Source organism: Triticum dicoccoides, chromosome 4B (assembly GCF_002162155.2).
Source record: "Triticum dicoccoides isolate Atlit2015 ecotype Zavitan chromosome 4B, WEW_v2.0, whole genome shotgun sequence".
NCBI classification, from domain to species: Eukaryota; Viridiplantae; Streptophyta; class Magnoliopsida; order Poales; family Poaceae; genus Triticum; species Triticum dicoccoides.
The window spans coordinates 114,478,198-114,488,231 of NC_041387.1; positions in this window are offsets into that span (position 1 = coordinate 114,478,198).

Genomic DNA, 10,034 nt, shown 5'->3' on the forward strand with positions numbered 1-10,034 from the left:
TTTCATTGCTACTGCTTTCTTCATGACTTATACATCTTCCTCACACTATGAGATTATGCAACTCCCGAATACCGCAGGAACACTTTGTGTGCTACCAAACGCCACAATGTAAAAGGGTGATTATAAAGGTGATCTACAGGTGTCTCCGAAGGTGTTTGTTGGGTTGGCATAGATCAAGATTAGGATTTGTCACTCCGTGTTTCGGAGAGGTATGTCTGGGCCCTTTCGGTAATGCTCATCACTATAAGCCTTGCAAGCAATGTGACTAATGAGTTAGTTGCGGGATGAAGTATTACGGAATGAGTAAAGAGACTTTCCAGTAACGAGATTGAACTAGGTATGATGATACCGACAATCGAATCTCGGGAAAGTAACATACCGATGAGAAAGGGAACAAAGTATGTTATTATGCGGTTTGACCGATAAAGATCTTTGTAGAATATGTAGGAGACAATATGAGCATCCAGGTTCCGTTATTGGTTATTAATAAGAGACGTGTCTCGATCATGTCTACATAGTTCTCGAACCCGTAGGGTCCTCACGCTTAACGTTTGATGACGATATGTATTATGAGTTATGTGTTCTGATGACCGAAAATTGTTCGGAGTCCCGGATGAGATCACGTACGTGACGAAGAGTCTCGAAATGGTTGAGACGTAAAGATTGATACATTGGAAGGATATATTCGGACTTCAGAAAGTTTCCGAGTGATTCAGGTATTTTTCAGAGTACTCAGAGTTACGAGAATTCACCGGGTGAAGTAATGGGCCTTATTGGGCCATACAGGAAATAGACGAGGCAGGCCAAAGGGAGGTGGCCCCCCCCATGGGTCTGAATTGGACTAGGGGAAGGGGGCAACACCCCCCTTGCCCTTTCCTACTCCCTCTCTCCTTCCTTCTCTCCTACTCCTAAAAGGGAAAGGAATCCTACTAGGACTTGGAAGTCCTAGTAGGACTCCATACACTTGGCGTGCCTCTAGGGGGCCGGACTCTCTCCCTCTCTTCTTTGTATACGGGGGAAGGGGGCATCCCAAAGACACACAAGTTTCTCTTAACTGTGTAGTGCCCCCCTACACAGTTGCACACCTCGATCATACCATCGTAGTGCTTAGGCGAAGCCCTACACCGGTAGCATCATCATCACTGTCGCCACACCGTCGTGCTAACGGAACTCACCCTCGTACTCAACTGGATTAAGAGCACAAGGGACGTCATCGAGCTGAACGGGTGCTGAACGCGGAGGTGCCGTACGTTCAGTACTTGGATCGGTTGGATCGAAAAGATGTTCGACTACATCAACCGCGTTATTGAAACGCTTTCGCTTTCGGTCTACGAGGGTATGTGGACAAACTCTCCCCTCTCGTTGCTATGCATCACATAGATAGATCTTGCGTGATCGTAGGAATTTTTTTGAAATTACCTCGTTCCGCAACACCCTCATGCACGACCCATTAAGCAAAAGGTCATAAAGCAAGCTTTGGAATGACAAGAGTTTATCGTCGAGGAGATCAGGAAGTTGGAGGCGGAAGGTTTGGTCAAGGGAGTTCTCCACCCGACGTGGTTGGCCAATCCGGTCATAGTACGTAAGGAAAATGGGAAGTGGAGGCTATGTATCGACTATACTGATATCAATAAAGCCTGTCCAAAGGATCCTTTCCCATTGCTGTGTATCGATCAGATAGTGGACTCCACTGCTGGGTGCGACTTGTAGTCGTCCTTGATGCTTACTCAGGGTATCATGAGATCTTCATGATGAAGGAAGATGAAGAGAAAACCGCGTTCATCACCCCATGTGGTACGTACTGTTTTGTATGGATGCCTTTCGGGTTGAAGAGCACTGATTCAACATTCGCTCGAGCAGTACAAATTGGTTTTGAGCCCCAGCTCCATAGAAATATGGAAGCTTACATGGTTGACATAGTGGTCAAATCCAAAGACGGGGCTACGCTCGTGCAGGACCTGGAAGAAACCTTTGCGAACTTGCGCAAGATTGAAAGTGCAATTATCCCTAGGTGGTTTTGGCAATTCATAACAACATATAGCTCATTGAGCTAATGCTATTCCAAGACTATTATTTCAGGAAAGCTCAATGAATGGCATGGCATGGATGATGAAAGTGGATCCCTCAAAATATCAAGGACAAAGGATTGGCTCAAGCTCAAAAGCTCAAGACTCTTCATTTTACATTTTAGTGATCCAAGATCACATTGAGTCTATAGGAAAAGCCAATACTATCAAGGAGGGATGAGGTGTTGCTTAATGAGCCTCTTGCTTCATGTGCTTAGTGATATGCTCCAAATACCCTCAACTACTTTCTCACATCCTCATATGACCTAAACCTAAAGTCAAAATCGGTCACACCGATTCTTTCTATCTGGCACCACCGAATTCAAATGTCATAGCCACTGCCACAAACCCTAGGCAAATTGGTCTCACCGATAGGGATCTCGGTCTCATCGAGATGGGATTGTAATCTCTTTGTTTCCCTTCGTAATGTTTCGGTCTAACCGAAGTGAGAGATCGGTCCCACCGAGATTGCAATGTAAACTCTCTGTTTCCCTTTCGTAACATTTCAGTCTCACCGAAAAGAGAGAATCAGTCCCACCGAGGTTACCTGACCAACTCTCTGGTTAGCTAATTACCAAAATCGGTCTCACCGAGTTTGTGTAATCGGTCTCACCGAGATTACGTTATGCCCTAACCCTAACCATATCGGTCCTACCGAGTTGCATGTCAATCCCACCGAAAATCCTAACGGTCACTAGGTTTACTAAATCGGTCTGACCAAGTTTGTTGATTCGGTCCCACCGAGATTGGTAAATTGTGTGTAACGGTTAGATTTTGTGTGGAGGCTATATATATCCCTCCACCTCCTCTTCATTCATGGAGAGAGCCATCAGAACAAACCTACACTTCCAACTTACCAGTTCTGAGAGAGAACCACCTACTCATGTGTTGAGGCCAAGATATTCCATTCCACCCATATGAATCTTGATCTCTAGCCTTCCCCAAGTTGCTTTCCACTCAAATCTTCTTTCCACCAGATCCAAATCCTATGAGAGAGAGTTGAGTGTTGGGGAGACTATCATTTGAAGCACAAGAGCAAGGAGTTCATCATCAACGCACCATTTGTTACTTCTTGGAGAGTGGTGTCTCCTAGATTGGCTAGGTGTCACTTGGGAGCCTCCGACAAGATTATGGAGTTGAACCAAGGAGTTTGTAAGGGCAAGGAGATCGCCTACTTCGTGAAGATCTACCGCTAGTGAGGAAAGTCCTTCGTGGGCGACGGCCATGGTGGGATAGACAAGGTTGCTTCTTCGTGGACCCTTCGTGGGTGGAGCCCTCCGTGGAATCGTGCAACCGTTACCCTTCATGGGTTGAAGTCTCCATCAACGTGGAAGTACGATAGCACCACCTACCGGAACCACGACAAAAACATCTGTGTCTCCAATTGCATTTGAATCCTCCAAACCCTTCCCTTTACTTTCTTGCAAGTTGCATGCTTTAATTTCCGTTGCCTATATACTCTTTGCATGCTTGCTTGAATTGTGTGATGATTGCTTGACTTGTCCAAAGATTACTAAAATCTGCCAAACTCTAAAACTGGGAAAAGGTTAAGTGTTTAATTGGTCAAGTAGTCTAATCACCCCCCTCTAGACATACTTCAAGGTCCTACAAGTGGTATCAGAGCTTTGGTCTCCATTTTCTTTGATTTCCATAGCTTTTGGTGGTCATAGCCTTGGTTTCACAACCTAGGAGAGTATGGCGTCTAGTGAGGGAAATTATCACCATAGAGGTCCTTACTTTGATGGCACTAATTTTTCTAGTTGGAAGCATAAGATGAAAATGCATATTCTCGGACATTATCCCGCTGTTTGGGCTATTGTTTGTATTGGCTTGCAAGGTGAATTCTTTGATGGGAGAGAGCCGAACCGTGAAGCTAGTGCAGATGAATTGAAGATGATGCAATACAACGCTCAAGCTTGTGATATCCTCTTCTATGGTTTATGCCCCGAAGAATTCAACAAAATCAGCCATCTTGAGAATGCAAAGGAAATTTGGGACACTTTGATTGATATGCATGAAGGTACCGACTCCGTCAAGGAATCCAAGTTGGATGTGCTCCAAAGTCAGCTTGACAAGTTCAAAATGAAGGATGGTGAAGGTGTCGCTGAAATGTACTCTAGGCTTGCTCTTATCACAAAAGAGATTGCCGGCTTAGGGAGTGAAGAGATGACCGACAGATTCATCATCAAGAAGATCCTAAGAGCATTGGATGGAAAATATGATACCGTGTGCACATTGATTCAAATGATGCCCAATTACAAGAATCTCAAGCCAACGGAAGTCATTGGTAGAATTGTTTCTCATGAGATGTCACTCAAGGATAAGGAGGAACTTCACAACAAGTCAAGTGGTGCTTACAAAGCCTCATGTGAAGCCCCCACATCATCAAGTGAGAAACAAACCTTCAATGAAGAATTGAGCTTAATGGTGAAGAATTTCAACAAATTCTACAAGAGTAGAAGCAAAGAAAGAAACTCTAAGTCAAGGTCCTACAATGACAAGAGATCTTCCAGTCGAGAGCGCAATTGCTACAGTTGTGGGAGACCCAGACACTATTCCAATGAGTGTACGACACCCTACAAAAGAAGAGAAGATTCTCCTAAAAGAAGAAGTAGAAGAGAAGAATCACCGCCAAGAGAGAGGAGGAGTAGAGATGATCGTTATGAACGAAGAACCTGCCGGAGAAGCAAAGATTCGGAAAGGAAGGACAAGTCATCAAAGAGCTACACAAAACGAAGACATCAAGCTCATGTTGGCGAATGGGTATCCGGTTCCAACTCTCAACATCACTCCGAGAGAAGCTATCACTCCGACTCTGAACATACTCAAGATGAAGGTGTTGCCGGTCTAGCACTTGTGTCAACCAACTCCTACGACATATTTGACTCACCAAATGAAGGAATTGGAAGATGCTTCATGGCTAAAGGCCCTAAGGTAACTCATCCCGAGTATGTTGATTTTAATAGTGATGAAGATGACTTGCTAGGTGATGATGATTTACTTATTGACAACTCTAGTGATGAATACTATGATGAAACGTCAATTAATCATGCTAAACAAGATAAAACGAATGACAATGACAAGGAGAAGATTGAGCTTCTAACTAAAGAACTAAACACTCTTAAGTTAGCTCATGAAACTATCTTCAAAAATCATCGAGAACTTTTAAGGGCTCATGAGAAGTTACGCTTTGAAAAGCTCAATCTTGAGCAAGAGCATGAGTTCTTAAAGGCAATCAATGATGATCTTCACAAGAAAAGTTCTTCTTATATTGCCAAGCGTTTACTCTTATCTACTTACGTGCCTCAAGTCAAGTCTAGTAACAAGAACAAGAAAGATTCTTCCTCTAGTAGTAACAATAGCAATGCTAAATCCAATATTGTTGCTTTTAGTAGTTCTCTTGATTCCACTAACGATTCTCTTAGCCAAGTTACACTTGAGAAAGAAAATAGCTTATTGAAGGGAATTATATAGAAAGGTGTATACAAGAGCCTTGCCGGGAGTAAGCAATTCGAGGAAATTGTATGCAAGCAAGGAAGGCATCGGAAGAATCAAGGTGTTGGTTTTGAACAAAAGTTCAATGCCAATGGAGTTGAGTGGGAAGAAGATCAATACCCCAAGATGAAGTTTGTTCCTCAACAAGAGAAGTACGATCCTACTTCCTTCAAGGGGACACAAGCACAAGATGATCTTCCACCACAAGACCACAAGGATAAAGGCAAGGACAAGCTTCAAGAGGAGATTGATGCATTTGAAGAAGCACCTAAGGCCTTGGTCAAGTGGGTTCCCAAGACTACGTCAAGTTCTACTTCATCAAGCACAACTACTACACCAAGGATTCCCATCAAGATGATGTGGATTCCGAAGAAGAAGAACTAGAGAGTTCTTGAGGGTGACTCCACCAACATTCTTCACTCATATCATTATGGCAAGGACAAGTGCAATCAACTTCCACATCTTGCACTAGTTCAAGGAGTCACAAACCCTCATGTTAGTAAGGCAAGGGACAAGGTAACCTAATGTTTTCATGGACATCATATTGTGTGTGAATCACTCTATGTCTATGGATATTCTTGTTTGTTCCTTGTGGGACTAACCCGTGTAGGTATTGAAAGTGCAACTCACTCCAAAGGATTGCTCCAAAAGATCTACATCAACATTGAGCATCCACATCTTCAACACCTACATGAACTCATCATCGACAAAACCCAAGGTTAGTTCATCCCTCTAAGGGGGGATCTCACATCTAGGGGGAGCTTAACTCTAAAGAATTGAGTCAAAGCAACTCTAATGGTGTGAACACATCAATGCATTATGTAAAAGTGGTAACCCCACTTGAGCTTAAACGATGAGTATGACCTATGATCAAATGTTCTCATTTGACTCCTAAGTCAATATACTCATATATAGATGACCTAGTCATCGCCAATTGTTTAATAGATGCTAGAATTGGTTGTGCATGCTTTGACACATATTTCATTTGTCATTTTATTGTGTGAGCATGTTGGTTGCATATTTTACTCATTCGAGGACATCCACTTGTTGTTTTGATTGATTGGCTTCTTTTTCTTTGGCCAAGTGGATGGATAAGAGTGCCTAAGAACCTTCTCTAGCTATCTATGCTTTTCTCGTCTCAAACTCTATTCATGCTACATCACAAAATTTGATCAAGTCAGATTCAAACCACTCTGTGTGAGGAGCACTCGGAGTCCCCGATTCGTCATAGACTTAAACTTCCAAAACTTCTTTGTGATTTTCGGTCTGACCGGTTCCTCCATTTCGGTCCAACCGAGATCACTAAGTCGATCTAGCTTTTCCATCTCGGTGCAACCGATTTGAACTTTTCGGTCACACCGAGTTGCTGTAACTATTAACAGTTATGCATCTCGGTGCCACCGAGTTGTTCCACTCGGTCACACCGACAGTGTCGGGCTATATATACTCACGGGAAATTTTTTGGAAAACTTTCTCCGAAACTCCTCGCCCGTGCATAGCTCGCTCTGCCTACTAGGTCTACGGATCATCAACTTCGTCACCAGCCGCCTCCTGTCGCTGGTATCTGCCGTCGTCAACAGAATTCTTCTCCGCCGTTACCGCCATAGCGAGTTCATCACCAAGCTAGGGTATGAACTCGATCACAGTGCTATCCTCGTCTGATTCTCAGCACAATGTGTTCTTAATGCATCTTGCCACGATTGAAACACTCCTATCCAGTCAATATGATCCTTAGAATAGATGTGATTCGAAAATTTAGGGTTAGGTTTCCGCCGAAACCATCTCGGACCCACCGAGTTGAAAAACTTGGTCCCACCGATTTGGCTAACGCCATTGCACTTGTAAGTCTCGGTCTGACCGAGAATTACAAATCGGTGTGACCGATTTTAGAACTTTGTGAAACCCTAGCAGTCTCGGTGCCACCGAACTGTGACTCGGTCTGACCGAGTTCACTAGTTTAGGTTCCAAAACTGCTTCGGTATCACCGAGTTTGAAAATCGGTAGATCCGAAATGCTTTCTGTGGGAAACTAAAACTAAGTTTTTTGAATCATTCTTTTGCAAAAATCTCTACATTTTGTGATGCTCATCCATTCTATCTCATCTATAACTATTCACAGGGTCAGCAGTCAGTGTGAGCAGCATGTCAGACCTAAGTGATAGTCAGAACAAGTCAGTAGAGCAGATTCACATGAGTGAGGGCACTAGTCCCTCAAGTTCTTCAGATGAAGGCAGCAGAAGTACTCCTAGCAATTTGCCCGAAGCAGCCACAAGAACAAGAAGGAAGAGAACCTCAGACTCAGAGGATGAGGACTATGTGGCAGCTGAAGATGAGGCTACTTCCAAGAAGGTAGTGCTCAAGAGGGAGTACAGCTCAACTGCAGTAAAGCTAGGCATGAAGATCAAAAGGCCTGCAGGAAGACAACCAATGTCCAAAGCCAGAGGATCAACACAAGTACCTGAAAAGCCTGATCCCAAAGTGCCAGCTGCATAAGGAAAGAAAAGGAAGGAAAGGGTCAAGAAGACCATGGCCAGAGTTGTTGGTCAACCTTCCATGATGGAAGAGGGAGAAGAGGTTGCTGAACCAGCACCCAAGGCACAAAAGCTGATGGGTGATGCTATAAAGTCAGGGGCTACAACATCAAAGACCAAAGAAGCACCCAAAGCTGCCCCCAAGCCCAAGATTGCACCAAAGAGAAATACCAGGAGTATTCCAACAGCTGAGAAGAACAAGGCCCCAATGCCTGAAGTTGCTGCTGAGGAAGATGAAGAAGGGCAGATCTTAAGGAAGCTCAAACCCAAGATTCCAGACCACAACGATGCTCATCCAGTGGCTGAAAATATGAAGCTTAGGAAGGATGCAGGGCTCAGGCAGTGGAGATTGACAGATCCATATGCCACCAGGAGAAGGATTGTTGTAGATTACAGGTTCCATACCAAGGAGCAGCAGGACTTCTATGAGACAATCTTGTTGGACAAGAAGCCCATAGTGTGTGATATGAGGTGGGTCGGCTGGACCTACATGAAGGAGAATGAGGAACACTATCCTGGAGTGCAAGACAGTTTTGTTGCTTGTGGAGTTGCAGATTTTATTGGGCAGAAGCTCACCAACTGGAATGATGAACTCATTATGCAATTCTACTCCACAGCACATTTCTATCCAGATGGGAGGATAGTTTGGATGTCTGAAGGAACAAGATACCAGTCAACCATTGAGGAATGGGCAAATCTGATCAATGCCCCAAAGGAGAGTGAAGATGACTTGGACATTTATGCCAAGAAGAAAATGGATCATAACTCAATGTCACATATGTACAAGGAGATCCCTGATGAAGCACTTGAGATTTTCAAGTTTGGATCAGTTCATTTTCTTCTGTCAGGGCTGCCTACGATCAACTGGATCTTAAGGGACACTCTTTTGACCAATCAGGTGACCACAACATGATTAGAGGGCATGCTATTAACTTGCTACATATATTTGATGTGCCACAGAAATTCAAGGTCATGAGCCTGATGGTTGAACCTATCAAGAGGACAGCAGCAGACCAAAAGAGGAGTTGTGGATATGCCCCACAAATTCAAGAGTTGATTAACTCAAAGATGGGCACAGGAAAATATCAGTTGGATAAAGAACATTTTGCTCTCTATCGAGACTTTGAGGACAATCAAGTTGTCATGAATGAGAATGAACCATCATCAGTGCAAGCTCAAGAGAAGAAGGAGAAAGCAAGGAAAGAGAAGGCTGCCAAGATGCCAACTCAAGAGGAGGCATCTGAGTACTTTTTGAAGAACAAGCAGGAGCAGCTTGGTTACTTGATAGCATCAACACTAAGGATTGAGAAGGGGTTGGCCACCCTAACTCAAAACCAGGAGAGCCTGGAAAGAATCATGGAACAAACAATTCTATGATCTAGATGTCAAAGTAATTGAGATTCAGTCAGTTGTGGAACAGCTTCAGGATGACATGCAGGAGAGGAAGGGCAAGACAACCACTGATGCATTTGCCAGAGTGCCTAGAGCTCAGAGGTCAGCTACAGTGCTTGTGACTGACACAAGAGCCACATCATGTGCACCAGCTACAGCTCCTACAGCTCCAGTGCAACCAGCTCCAGCACCAACTCCTCCAGCTCCTTCGACATCTACTGAAGTCTTCGTCCAAGGAGCCATCTCTACACCACCAACTGAAGACCAAGCCTGAGAGTCGATATAGTCCTATGCATTTTCTATGAACTTTTTGGTAACTTGTTGTCAAAGGGGGAGACAAATGTATAGATCATAGCTTCGAGAGAGAGAGTGTTGCTTTTGTTCTCTCTTGTCTTCTTGGTTTAAACTTTGTTTGCTTTTGATTGCTTGAGATACTATGCTATTACCTGTGAGACATTGATGATCATGTGTTTGATCATAAGCTACACTTATGCATGTTTGATGATATTATCTTACCTATCCTTATATGATCATTCACTTTGCTTGGTGAT